General features: G+C 39.7%; 1 protein-coding gene across 16 annotated transcripts in view; it reads left to right on the forward strand.

Annotated features, from left to right (window-relative positions):
* The first annotated feature begins 430 nt into the window (after positions 1-430).
* Positions 431-14,693, forward strand: part of LOC124553681 (GDNF-inducible zinc finger protein 1-like) — a 128,621-nt gene continuing 114,358 nt past the window's right edge. For 3 of the 16 annotated variants that reach the window (XM_047127573.1, XM_047127572.1, XM_047127583.1), the window contains exon 1: positions 982-1,212. The gene's annotated coding sequence lies outside the window, so the exon portion shown is untranslated. The other 13 variants (XM_047127568.1, XM_047127581.1, XM_047127578.1 and 10 more) reach the window with 11 other exon arrangements.

A 14,693-nucleotide genomic window follows, 5' to 3' on the forward strand; every position in this document is an offset into this window, starting at 1 on the left:
AAGCCATAAGCTTGAATATTTAATGTATCTCAACAGCAGATTTTTCAGCGCTCATTTAACTTTAGGACTCTGTATCTCAAAATGAACAAAAGTGGACTTGCACCACTATTGAAATAAGCCCTTCATCTGCACACATGGCACATCGATCTCGTGAGGCACAAGGCTCTCATAACGAATTACGTACGTCGGTCAACAGATGGCACTAAAAATAAGCCCTTCATATGCGCACACGGCACATAGATCTCGTGAGGCACAAGGCTCTCATAACGAAGTACGTATGTCGGTCAACAGATGGCACTAAAAATATGCTCTTCATATGCGCTTACGGCACATCGATCTCGTGAGGCACAAGGCTCTCATAACGAAGTACGTAACATCGGTCAACAGATGGCACTAGCCAAAGAATATTAACTGCGCTCTTTAGTTGCTACTTGCGCCTTCTAGCCGCGACTTGTCACTGAAATCGCAGCTAAGTCCATAGAATGACACCAAGTTTTCAGAAAGCAGTACGAAATTTAGCAACAGATGGTAAATGTGATATCCGTGACTTTTCAATCAGTGTGATTTTTCCTGCCCACCACTACTTGAAAGCTTTCAGTTTCATTTGGTTAGTGGAAGAGCGGAACGATAAATTAATGTTTTAATGTTATGTAATTGCAATAATTGAAGTTTCCTCGGAATCTTAGCTAAATGGACGTCAACGGTTTTGTTAATTCTTGGCATAGGGTGGTAATATAGTGCGTGTGGGTTAATTACAGCCGATCACGAATTTCACAGAGCGCGTGAAAGGTATTTTCTGTTTGTTTTAATTGCGATCCCGGGTGACTGTTTGTAAATTGACGAACCCATCGAAGTATTGTCAAGAGGATTATTTTCACACATTCGATGAGTACTTTATGTTCTGCATGTTATTGATGATATCAATCAGACGAGTGTCGGCAGGTTCAATGTTTCCGCGACTGTAGTTATGTGTATGCCATCATTCCGCAATGATCTCATTAGTGTACTTTTGATTGAATAAAAATTAAATTCGTGAAGTTTTTTTCCCAGTTAATGCGACTCTGTGAGTCATAAGAGGAATAAAGGTTAATTTTGAAAATGTTTTGAGCTGCGATACTTTGCGGCCATCTTTGTTCTGTCACCATAGTATTTATATATGTAGTCGGCTGCGTCGGCGTTATTCATATGACAGGTCAATATTTTTACCTGTTGGTAAGTATTTTGGTTCCTGCAGACTGGCGTATTGTTTGCCTTCAGTAGTTGACGCTATTAGTGTTTTACGAAATCATGATTTATGTCCAAGCTAAATGTGGCAAGAATTTAATGAAGCATTTAAGGGTTTGCATATGCGAAAGTACAATGACTGCAATGGAACATATTGCATTGTATGCATCTACACAGGATCTGTATTGGTAGTTTATTGTATAGCAGTGGACCGCTCGAGGATCGTATTAGAAAAATGGACTTGAAAATTTAAAGCGAGGGAAATGTACGTAATGTAAACAGATTATTTATTAACGTCATTACGATAATTCATCTGTAGGCAATTTTCGCGGTATAGATGCAGTCAGGGCATACAGTTTCAATTGTATTTATGCGTAAATATATCACAACGCTGACATATCTAGTTTAATGAATACTTAAATTTAATCGGCCTTGTACAAATGCGTGATTTCTTCAACGTATGTTGGATGACGTTTCAAAAATGTCATATTACCGCCTTGAGCTACTGCTAAACTGCGTTATTTACTCACCCAGTTCGTTGTTTGGCCATCATGAGGTAGGCCTACATAAAATTATTCACAGAATCATGTTAGACGAAATGTAAAATCATGAATAATAATGCACTATTGTTTCATAACAGAAATAACTGTGCTGGGTTGCGTGCTCATTCATCTTACAACTGTGGTCGATGTTACGACCATTATACAATAGTGTATAATTCATGATTTTATATTTCGCCTAACACGATGTTGTGAGTACTTTTATGAACCTGGTGATGGTTAGACTGAAACTGGTTGTATACTAAAGTCTTGCATCAGGAGCTGAAGCTGGTAATGACATTTTTTTCAAATTAAGAGCTATGGAGCCACCACCTCCTGAAAGTAAGGTGGATGAGATAAAAACTTGAAATTTAAGGCCATAATGTCGACACAAATTGACACACTTATTTTCACAGTTTTGCACTTCCATCATTTCACTTTTGTAATGTAGGCCTACATCATGCACCCATTAAATTTCTATCTTGCAATCTGGCAGGTTCACCTTGTCATGCCTTGTCTGTCTATGGTACTCGGAGCAAACAACAAGAACGATCAGCAGCAGGATAATTGGTCTAAATCTTTCACAGTTAACTTGAGTGGCCTGTTATGTAGACAGTAACCATCCCTATTTCTCATATTCTAATTTTGTATGTGTATTTAAATGCACATTATTATATGCTTTTAAGTGCATACTATTGTTGCAAATATATGTAGTGAATGACAGTTATGATATTAAGCTCTCTATTTATGCTGGATTATCTTAGGGTCAAATTTGTAACTCATCTAACAGTCTTGTTTTGAAGCACAAGTGGGTTATTTAATGTTAAGTGGCCTAAACTCCGCACTTGACCATCTCCAGTTTTTATGAAATTTTTACAGGATGTACATATAGACCTTACATGAAGCACTGCCAAATTACAGCTTCATAAGTAGTATGGTGGGGCCACTAGTCACCTTTTCGTAAAGGCTCGTTTTTTACCAGTGCAACTGAAATGAATAAATGATCAATTTTGTTTTACCATTGTTGAGGATCTAAGAGACCTGTTGTGCTAAAACTTCGTGATCCTGTTCAACTGTTTTGGGTACAGTATCTTAGCTGTAAAACAAAAGTTCAAACTGTGGTAAATTCATCATAGTGTGCTATCAAAGTGGCCCATAAATCTTGTCGTACCAAATAAACTTACATTTATATTACATTAAAAAATACATGTACCAGTCTTACTCTTTATGATTCCCAAGCCAAATATTTAAGTTCTTATTAATTCATTTGCTAAAATTTGTTACTAATAGCAATTATAGTTGATTCAAACAAGCTACAATATCGGTCCATTCTTGTTGCTGATGGAGCTGGAATGACAGAAATAATGTGTTGGTTTGGAATCCGACAAGCATCCTTCCTAGCTGGCCAATAGAATGAATGTGCAGGTCCATTATGGTGCATGAAACTGACTAAAACATCATTTTCTTCTTCTGAAACTTCAGACACATTACCAGTCCACCATTTTCCATCATATAGGCCTATATAGGCAATGTATTGGCCCAGTTGTAAGGCTGTAATATTTCTGAATGAAGCTGTTGCTTGACTATGGTCAACATTTGCCACAAAAAAATTTGTATCATTGGATACTCTTCTAATATAAGCTTGCTTTTCATTTAATGGCACAAACTGGTGATTCTCTTTTGTTCCTGATACTGTGCATCCATTTTTGAACTTTGCTTCCTGCTCAGTTTTTAATGTTTCAGTTTCTTCTTTTAAAACAAAAATTAATTGGATTCCTCTAATATTCTTTGTGCAGTATTTAAACAAATCAGTTGGTGTCAAAATCTGGTCCTCGGATGGTCTTCGAAGGTTTGCTCTTGCTGCCAGGCGCTGTACAGTTCCTCCAATTTCATCACGTGGAGATTTTCCGTGGCTTCTAGCGAAAAAGTTCCAAAGTCATTTTGATGGTGGCTGAGATTCAGAAAATTTTTGAAGTTTTTGTACTGTGCTGCTGACCCATCATTCAAGTAGTAAATGTGTATGAAAGCAAGTACAGCAGTTGGATCATGTTTCAGTCTGTTGCTTATTATACAGTAGCTGATGCTGCTGATGTCCAAGTTATTTCTGAAGTACACAAAAAGTGGGTGAGAAGTTGCTTGGCTGTTATTCCAGTGAAAACTTTGAGCTGCATCCTGGGCAATGAAGGAATAATTGTCAGCAAAGTCCATTAATATGTCAGTTCAGTCAGCTTACAGCTTTCTTTTATGCATTTTAGGTGCTTGCTCTGGTGCTTTGAAAACATAATGATAGTGGAAAGTTCATCAGTTTTTGAAATCAGATATTCAATAAAATCCTCGGTGGTCATCTGCTCGGTTTCTAATGTATCTTTATCAGAGTGCACATCACTGTCTGAACCCAATCGCATCATCTGGATCACTGTCTTCAAAACTACTTTCTAAAAACTGTTCCAGTAGTTCTTTCCCAGACAGATTTGATAGCGATGAAGCATGCAGTCTGTGGATTCCAAATTGCGCACTGTTTTAGCAATCGGACCCTTATAATCTTCTTTAATTGTAGTGCTTGCGAGCATAAGTTTCACATTTTGGTGTAAAATGCAAACACAGACTGAGTGGGTCCCTGCAGCACCCCCTGCGATGCACCATTTTGGACTCAATTCGCAAAATTTGGAAAATCCAATTTCAGGCCCATGCTGAAGTTGATGTGCAGCAAACATTTCTTTCGAATTATTCAGAAGGTATTTTTGCATCAAAACTTTCCTTCCTTGTATTCTAATTGATACACAGTCTTTTTTTTTTTTACCTGGACAAATTCGGCTAAATTCTCCATTCTGTAAAAATGTTACCAATCTTTCTTTTACAGCATCTTTAATCTTCTTGTGCCACTTATTCTTTGGCAGAGCTAATACACCATTTTCCGCCTGTAACTTCCTAGCTGCTTTTACCACCCTCTCTGAAACATCCAGCCTTGCAACGACAACGCGTCAGTTGCGACTTACTCTTAGACGTCCGGTTGACTGGGCGCAGAAGAGTGGTTTTAAGTTTTCCACTGAGAAGTCCGTATGTGTTCTTTTTCACCGTTCTCGTCGGATTTTAACCTTTCCCGAGTTGAGGACGAGGGACACTATTCTTACTTTTAAAGACACGGTGAGATTCCTGGGGCTCATTTTTTACTCGAAGCTTATGTGGTTACCTCATCTTAAAGACCTGAAACGACGGTCACTTGAGGCTCTAAGTATTTTAAAATGTCTCAGCCACAGTACACGGGGAGCCGACAGGACTCGTCTGCTCCAGTTTTACAGGGCGTTCGTGTGATCTCGGCTCGATTATTGGTGCACGGTGTATGGGTCTGCGAGGCTTTCTTACTTAAAGTTCTCGGACGTTGTGCACCACGAAGGGCTTCGGTTGGCCACTGGGGCATTCTGAACTAGCCCCGTACCGAGCCTCTGAGCAGAGGCCGGTGAACCGCCACTTCATATGTGGCGACGGTTACTTACGGTGCACCAGGCCTGTGAAACTTTGTCCACACCATACACACCTGCGTACTGTACCGTTGCTCAGCGTCCTCTGGCACGGCTATTTCATTACCGGCAACGAGCGACGCAGCCCTGTGGGATTCGCGCACACGATAGCCTCGCTGCGATATCTGTGGCTGGTCTTCGTGTTTTACGTCGCGGTTGGAGCAGATTTCCCACCTCGGCTCCTCTGGCGACCCGAACTTATTTTAGATTTGACTACTTTTAAGAAAGATAGCACACCAGATTTTAGATTTGAATCTCTGTTTTTTAACATTTTAGATGTGTATCACAGTTTCACCGTCGTTTACACTGATGGCTCCAAACGAGAGAATTTCCTCGGCTGTTCTGTAGTGTTCCCCGATCACGTTACCCGGCTTCACCTCCCTGACGAATATACCATTTTCGCAGTGGAGCTCCGCGCGATCCTGAAGGCGCCGGTGCAGACGAATCGTGTTCGGGGCGATCGATTTCTTCTCTGCTCCGATTCTCTTAGTGCCTTACAATCACTGCAGAACCTGTACCCGACTGAGGAAATGGTCCAGCTGGTATATGACCAGCTGTACTTGCTCCAACAGCGGGATAAGGAGGTGTCCTGCTGCGTGCCCGGTCGTGTAGGAATATGGGGCAACGAATAGGCCGATCGGGCTGCCGAGGAGGCCTGCAGAGAGCAGGATGTGGCCCAGTGTCCTATTCCCTCGCACTCTGTCATCCCTGCACTCCACAGGAAGTGCACGGAGTTGTGGGAGGACGAATGGCTGGCGGTGACGGCCAATAAACTGCGGTCGGTGAAGTCGACCACTCGGCTGTGGCGTTCCTCCTGCCGGTTGCTCAGGCGGGAAGAGGTGGTCCTGCAAGGGCGGAAGCACAAGTTGATGGGGATCTGCCCTGTGTTTTAGCTAATGATGAGACGTGTGTGTCTAGGGTTTTAAAGTTTTGTGATGTGCCTGGAGTCTCACCTAAACTTTTAGGCTGGAGGTTTTAGTGTACTGCAGAGTGGCTGGCTCCTCCCTTTTTTCCTTGCGGTCAGCCAGCCACTTCCATCTGCTACATTGTTTTAGCTCCCTCTACCACTTTCTTCCTGTGTTGTCCGTGTTTTACTGCTGACGCCCTGCTTCCTCCGACGCTTCGATGTGGGTAGGCACATATTTTTCACACCTTGTTACCTGTGTTTTATGTTCTGTTTTATATTACTATTCTGAGTTTTTTCTTGACACCCGTCTCAATATGTTACTGAACGGGCGCTGAAGATCTTGCTGTCATGCACCCAAAAAACCCTCTACTACTACTACTACTACTACTACTCTGAAACACCCAATTCTTGCATTGTCTCTTTTACAGTCCAGCTTAGTGGTACTAATGTCAGTATTTGCAGTTTCTCAGGCTACCTTGACAATTGCAACTTCTCTTTCAGGTTTTTAATCAGCTGCTTATAATATTCACAGTCTCAACGTGCCTTGCTTGTACTAGGTGTTTGAAGACCTTTTGGGCCGAATCCTCCAGCACCGGCAATGTTGTTCGCAATTTGCTCTCGAGCTTCGCGAATTTTTATTTTCCGTAACCTTTCACATCCCTTTTTGATACACTCTAAAATTTTAGAGTGGACACCCCAAAAGCATTTAGACTTGAATCGATTGATACTTCTGGATGTGCTTGATCTTCTGACTGCTTTGAAGTTGACTGATTTTTCTGCTTTCTGTGCTAAAAATTGTTTTCTGCAAGTTGGACAGATCTTCTGACTAGGTTTCACATTGCTCTTAGTCACGGCTTGTAATGGTTTTGCTGTTTCCACATTGACAATCTGTAAATCCTTTTTAACAGAATGTTCTTTGCACCAAAAGGATTAAAAGATCTCTCTAGAAAGTCATATTTGTCCACAAGTATTGCTTTGTGATGGAAGCAAATTTGTGCATTTCCGGTAAGACATATGTCGCTTCATTGCTTTATTAATTCCTGTTGCTCTACTGAAAATTCTTCGATTGGAATGAAGCCTTGTTGTTTTGTGTGTGTTTTCAGATGACGTGCAGAATTATCTGCAAGGCCAATTACATACGGTACTGAAACCTCGTGGATATCCATTACACTGCAATTAAATTTATGCTTCCAATTGTCATTTGTTTCAATATTAGATAAAGTAGAAGTTGTGTATATTTCCAACTGAAAAATATTAAACATAGATAATGGGAACTTCCTTGAGAATACAACAGAAAAAAATTAAATAACGTGATAAACATTTCTAGAGTGTCACCCCGTACCTTAAAATAATGTTTACTTACCGAAAAAAGATGTTTATCCAGTAATGGCAACACACTTTACATCATTTAAAAAGGCACACGCATCATCTGAACACTCTTCACTGCACAACAGTGTGCTTCAGACTGATTGTTGAAGCATGTTACCAAACTCCATTGTTGACACTAAACTGGTCTGTCTGCAAAATAAAAACAACTTTTTCTGATCAGACAAGGTGAGCTCAGATAACTCGGTTATTATTTGTGCAATCCGGGTGCCACTAGCAGAGCTTTGACATGCTGACAGGTTGCAGATAACTAAAGTATCAGCTTCAGAAAACTATTCTTTCAGTAGATGCGTGGCAATAAAGTATAGTCAAAATATGGTACTGCAAGATTTATGAGCCGCTTTGATAGCACACTATGATGAATTTACCATAGTTTGACCTTTTGTTTTACAGCTAAGATATTGTACCCAAATGTTGAACAGGATCACAAAGTTTCAGCATGGCAGGTCTCTTAGATCCCGAGTAATGGTAAATCAAAGTTGATCATTTAAAGTCACTACATCGAGAAATGTAATGTAATGAAAATATAAGTTTACTTGTTCTTAAATGCAAAGTCTCCAAAATAAAAACAACTTTTTCTGATCAAACAAGGTGAGCTCTTTCCAGTGGTGCCGACAAAAATCAAATTTGAGTGACCCCTTTTGAGATATGACCTTTTGAAAGTGAACCAACATTGATTGATTAAATTTTTTTAGCAAACTTTGAACTTCGATAACTTGGTTATTATTTGATGCCACTTGCAGAGCATGCAGGCAGGCTGCAGATAACCAAAGTATTAGCTTGAGAAAGTTACTCTTTCAGTAGATATAATGCAATAAAATATAGCCAAAATTTGGTACGACGAGATTTATGAGCAACTTTGATAACACACTATGATGAATTTACCGTAGTTTGACCTTTTGTACTACAACTAAGCTATCGTATCCAAAAAGCTGAACAGGATCACAAAGTTGATCATTTATTCATTTCAGTTGCAATGTCAAAAAACGAGCCTTCGTGAAAAGGTGGCTAGTGGCCCAACCGTACTACTTGTGAAGCTGTAAGTACATCCTGTAAACATTTCATCGAAATTGGAGATGGTCGAGTAGGGACCCTTACGCCACTTGATATGGAATGACCCCCTAACTTTTTTCCTGGTATACGCATACGTGCTACATTTCTTTGGACTGTAATGAAATATAAGTGGGAGTAGATGTTGTCATAGTATATTAACTGCATATCTGCCATACTGTTCTAAATAGCTCTCTCGTGAAGAATGTGTAGTACTTGTTTTTGAACATACTTTGCTGGTATGGTCCTACCATGTCAAGGGTTTATCAACAACACCCAGGAATTAGTAATTCCCGGTCTGCCCCCGGTAGCTGAGTGGTCGGCGTGACGGACTGTCAATCCCGAGGGCCCGGGTTCGATTCCCGGCTGGGTCGGAGATTTTCTCCGCTCGGGGACGCGCGAGTCGCCGAAGTGGCATCAAATTGAAAGACTTGCACCTGGCGAGTGGCCTACCCGACGGGAGGCCCTCGTCACGTGACGTTATTACAGTTATTCCCTATTTAACTGAGATCTGAGTTACATAATTCTAGACATACATTGTTAGTGTTGTAGTTTTATTTGCTTGTAATTGTATCTAATCTAATCTTATTTGCACGTACAAAGAAGTTGTTTAGCGATTACTGGAGCCTGGGATACCATCTGTCAGCTCTGACCAATAATGTCATCACAGTGCCGGAAATCCCTGTTTCGAGCATATCTGACGTGGCAACCAAAACATAGATCATATTGCCTGCAAATACAAATGCTATGTGAACCAATATGCAGACTAAAGCCAATTAAATTAGTGGGACACCCATGGGAAAAGGTTTTGTGTGGGGACAGACTAAAAATTCAATAATAATAAAACACCATTCGAGACCCAACACAAGTAAAAAATCGAAACAATCTAAACTGCCAGAAAAATAAAATCTAACAAAACTATACTAAACGCACCATAAGATAATGGTATCCCAATCTCCAGTTCTGCTATATAGCTCAATCCTAGAGTGAAAGTGCAGTTGCAGTGTCGGTGGCTTTTCTGTTGCATACTGCAGTCAGTAACAGTATGCATGGTGAATGATGGGAAGTGGACGTGATGAGTGATGAGCCGGATAGAACAAAGAAACCCACGAGAAAATAGTTTTGAATAATCTTTGTAATGGGATCAGTGTTTATTAATGATAGTCACATGTTTGATATAGTATTAAGAAACATTGATCCACATACCTTCTCCCATGATTTAAATAAAAAGTGATCCACCCACTCAATGGTGTGCACAATATATCCAGTGTGCTACCGTGTAATTTCACACACTTTGGCACATCGTGATGACTGTAGCACACCAAATGACACAATAACATTCCTCACACACACACATCGCCACCACATAATTAAACTGCTAGAACACACCAGCTTTTCATACACAGTACCGTCTACAACATTATTTCACTTCCACTCTGAAACACACACAACGTGACTCGATAATGTCACACAAAACCCCAAATCACGGCACAAGTACGTCAACGGTCAGAGCAGACGGGTGGTGCCTCACAACCGGTATGCCCGCTGTTTTCACTGAAATATTTATAAACCTGCCTCGGATTCTCAGCGATGCTCGATTCCAGGTCTTCTGCTGGGTCACTTTTTCCTGCGACTGAAGTATCGTACGCAAACCCGCCCGAAGAGCCGTGCGTGTTAAAGTACCGCTTCCGTGATGGGGAGGTGTACTGGCCCAGATCGAATCTGCCTGTCGGATTAATGACGAGGAGCGGTGTGTCGGTTAGCCTGGGTCCTGGATACGGTTTTTAGCTGGTTCCCCACATCCCACTAGGCTACAACTGATGCTTCGGGTACCTGAAACTTTATTGGCTGTAAGTTACAGTGTTTGTTTACGGAGTTACACTTATTTTATGCTTTACTTCTACACACTGCTATCTGTTTTGCACAAATGATGTCAGCTCCTTTTCCCCTGATACTGTAAGTTTAGTTTGTGTATTTGTCTGTAGTGACACGCACAATCGGTGCCTTTGAAAGTTCCAGGAAAACAACACAGGCTCTTCTTCGCTCATCTAATGCCCCAATAACATAAGCTACAATGTTACCTGTGACTGTATTGGTAGCCTTACAGCTTCTAAAGCCCGTGCTGTGCCTCATTGATCACGTTACTCTTCTCTATAAAAAGCAATATTGTATTTTATTCTGTTCATCTTATATCATACATTTTGCAGATAAGCTGATCATATTGTTCACAAACCGTGTCGGCTGTTCTCTTATGATGTACATAATTACTTACTTCTCTAATGTTATTTTTTGAAGCACAGTTTTCGGTTGAGCACAGTTACATTAAATTGTTTTTCTTATGATGTACCACAACTTAGTGTCTAAATTTCCTGGGAATTAAACATTCACACTGTTCAAATGATCATCCCATTATTCATAAATTCGTCCATTGAATAATAGCATTTTTCCACCAGAAGATTGTGTAGTTTCCTCTTCAGTGAACCTGTCTCCATGTCCATTACATGCCTACCCTCAAGTTTGTTATAGATTTTCGTTCTCTTGTACTGGTGTGTGTGTGTGTGTTTTTGGAGTTTCAGATGGTTTTTTTGTGTCCCGTGTTGTACGTATGTTTGAAATGATTTTCTGCAGTTGATGTAACTGATGAATGCAGGTGATTTGACAGGTCAAGGCGTGGACAGGGATTCCACTGTTGCCACCTCCGAGCAAAAGTTGCAGTATGTGCACACATGCTATGCGCTTGAAGAAAGTGTGAATCCTAAAATTATTTCCTTCGCTCGCGTGTGTAGAGTTTATGACGTAGCACGACAATCGGAGATGACAACTTTCAACAGATGGAATAGAAATTCACCAAATAATGTGCTACGATCACATTTAATTCTTACATTGGCAGTGACATTCACAGCAGATTGCTTTGAACACTACTGAATGCTCGTCGGTTGTCAGAAAATGCGTGACGTACATGCAGAGAATGAGCCTCAAGGGGACCCCAGCCTGCCTATCTAACCCGTGTTAATTTAGGCAAGTATTTGACCCATTTCCAATAAAACTGTTGATGCAGGACCTTAATATTTTTACTGTATGTTACATGATGACAATAAAGTCAACTGTACTAAAATCTACTGTATCCTTTTTATAATTTTTAAGAAATACTTTTTTAAATTTATTAACAAAAAATATTAAGTTTTTTCTGCAGAAAATATTTTTTTGTGAACTTCCAATAGGGTAATATTAATGATTGTAGTACCAGAGATGGCTTTTTATGTTATGCAGAGTCTCTGAAAATTTCATTCATTTATCTATGATACTTTCTGATATAATGGGGCATATGCACTGAAGATTTTAGTTTGCGGGAAATCGACTTGAAAGAAAAAACTTTTGAAATTTGTTACTTACAGTTAAACTGTCCTGCTGCATATGATGGCCCTTCTTTGGCCTCTAGCAGGTTTTCCAGCTTCTTTTTCACCTTCCTGGATGTTTGTCTTGCTTTGTTGGCCGTATTAGGTGCAGACCTGTCTGCATCGGCTATCCTCATTTTATCGCAATGCTGCAGCCCAGTCATCATAATTTCGCCAGGATTAATTCCCAGCTTTTTCAGTACCCAACACTTTCCAATACCACCACAACTGAATGTAACAACAGCATCATGAACTCCTAGTTTCATTGTATGCATGCCTACAAAATACAGTTTTAGGGAGGCAGTTCCAAATTATGCTGTTGAAACTTTCATTTGGGTTCTGTCTCTGCCCATGCAGACATTTCCTTAGATGGTCACGGTGAGCCAAGTCTCTGAAAATAGGTTTAATTGCTGTAATAACAGCAGCAGGAAGAGAATGCTGGTGAGAATAAGATTCTCCAGTTGCTTGAGCCCTATTGTATTTCCACCACGAATTTTCTCCTGACGGACACAATCCATGACATAGCTTATCAGCAGTAGAGGACTTACGGAAGAATATGGCCCAAACACCTCTCTTCATTCCCTCCAGATTTTCTTTATTTCTCCTAATTGCCTGCCCCTTGAACAAAAATAACCACGTGTTTGAAAGCGTGTTGTTTACAAACAGCAGAAACAAAAGAATACCGACTGTTGCGTTCCAAGGCACATAAACACGTGTCGTAGGAAAATGCTCGAAAAAAATGTTTTTCAGCAAAATCCTTTTCACAGTACTTAAATAAAACCTTAATCTATTGAAATATGATGAAAACCGAAAATCGATTTTTTTTCAACCTGAACCACAGTGTGGTCCCCTTAACTTGACCACCATTGTTCGCTGCTCCATCTACAGCTGGGAATTACTGTGTAAAAACAATGATCTGAAATACGAACAACACAGATGTATGTAATATTTTTATGTTCTTGAAAATTGGTCTACAAGATGTTTTTATAGAGGTATTACAACATATCGCTAATGATTCGTCTTTGAAGTAGCAGGATTCATGATGAGACATGAATCCCCCCCCAAAAAAACCATATCTAACAATGGCTTCAGAAGTTGCTGTTGTACACCATTTCCTTACTGCAGATAGTATGCACATTGCAAAAACAAGGCTGTCTAATTTAGTAGCTAAATAATTTGTGTGTTTGCCAGCTTACATTTTTGTCAAAGTTTAGTCCCAAGAATTTGATGGACTGAGCTGCTCCCATAACTTGATTTTTATGTAGGGTACTGATGTTACTGATCTGTGATTGTTTGGTTTTAAATTGTGTAGAGTGTCTTTGAGATGTTAAGTTTAAGATTGTCCTATTGAAGCTGTGCACTTAGATTGTTTAGTGTGTTTGACACTGTTCAGAATTTCTCTCCCATTTCCTTACTCAATAAGTAATGCGGTATTGTTGGCAAATGTGAGTGGTTGGACAAATAACTCATTTCTGTTAGAGGAACAAGATTGACTCTAAGATAGAGCCCTGAGGAACTCTTTGAAATCATATTCCACTGATTTATAATTGAAGACTTGAAATAAAAAAAAGGCTCTTAGTGCCAAAATCATGAATTTGAGGAAAATTAGTTTTAAGTATGCTAGATAATTATTGGTCATAATTGTACTGCCCTGTTTTTAATGTATTTTATTTGAAAGTTAGGCATAATATGGATCTAGTTTCCAAAGCAAGTTACAGACATTGTATTATAAAAGTATGGAAAAACATTCTGAAAGTAGAAATACGATGAAAAGCTCTTAAGTGCCACAGTTCAGTACTCAGCAAAAAGATTGTAAAAGTTCATTCTGATTTTATAAAACAGTGTATGGTCATTATTTGTCAGGTGCTGCATCGTTTCTATCAAATATTTCTTTTCTTTGCAGATGTGGCTTGTACATCCAGGGCAGGTAGCTCCAGTTTTTCGACGTCTTGCACTAGTTCAACTTTTCTCAAAATGACGATGTCTTCCCAAGCTTCTCCTGGTCTTAACTGCATGTGCCTTATGTTTGTCTAATCACAGCCACTGTACTTCAAATATTTTTAGATTGCTGTGTTTGCATTACAATCTGCTGCTTTCTAGGAATATAAGAAATCAGATTACTTTATTTTACTGACGATAAATGATATCGAGCTCTTTAAGTCTTCTGGAACAATACATTTGTTATCTCAAGAATTACCATTCTGTCCAGTTATTGTAAGTGTAAGTTAGTGTATAAAAATGGGACTTACCCCTGTGCTGTGTGAGCTTTTGCAGGAATACATTTATCACACGGACTTATGAATTCATTCCATCCCTCGATGTTTCAGTTTTTTCCTCATTGCTGTGACAGTTCTTTCTCCTTTATACATCTTTCCTGTCCACTCAAACTGTTATGAACATCCACTGCCTCTTTCATTTTATCTAGCACAGAGGAGTAAACGCATAGAGCATATAGCGTGTTGTATGCTAACAGCATTGGCTGTTAACCCTATGCCATCTGTTGATTGCATTTGGTACTACTTTTTTAATGTGGCAGCGAGCCTTTTATATGTTATTGGGTTTGAAATGTCCCACTTCACCCTAAACTTTAAAATCCCTTATTATGGCCCTTGGACTTCGTAATGATGTGGAGCATATCAGATTAATAAAAGGTGTCTATACAAGATACATTACA

This window comes from Schistocerca americana, chromosome 11 (genome assembly GCF_021461395.2).
Source record: "Schistocerca americana isolate TAMUIC-IGC-003095 chromosome 11, iqSchAmer2.1, whole genome shotgun sequence".
In the NCBI taxonomy this organism is placed as follows: Eukaryota; Metazoa; Arthropoda; class Insecta; order Orthoptera; family Acrididae; genus Schistocerca; species Schistocerca americana.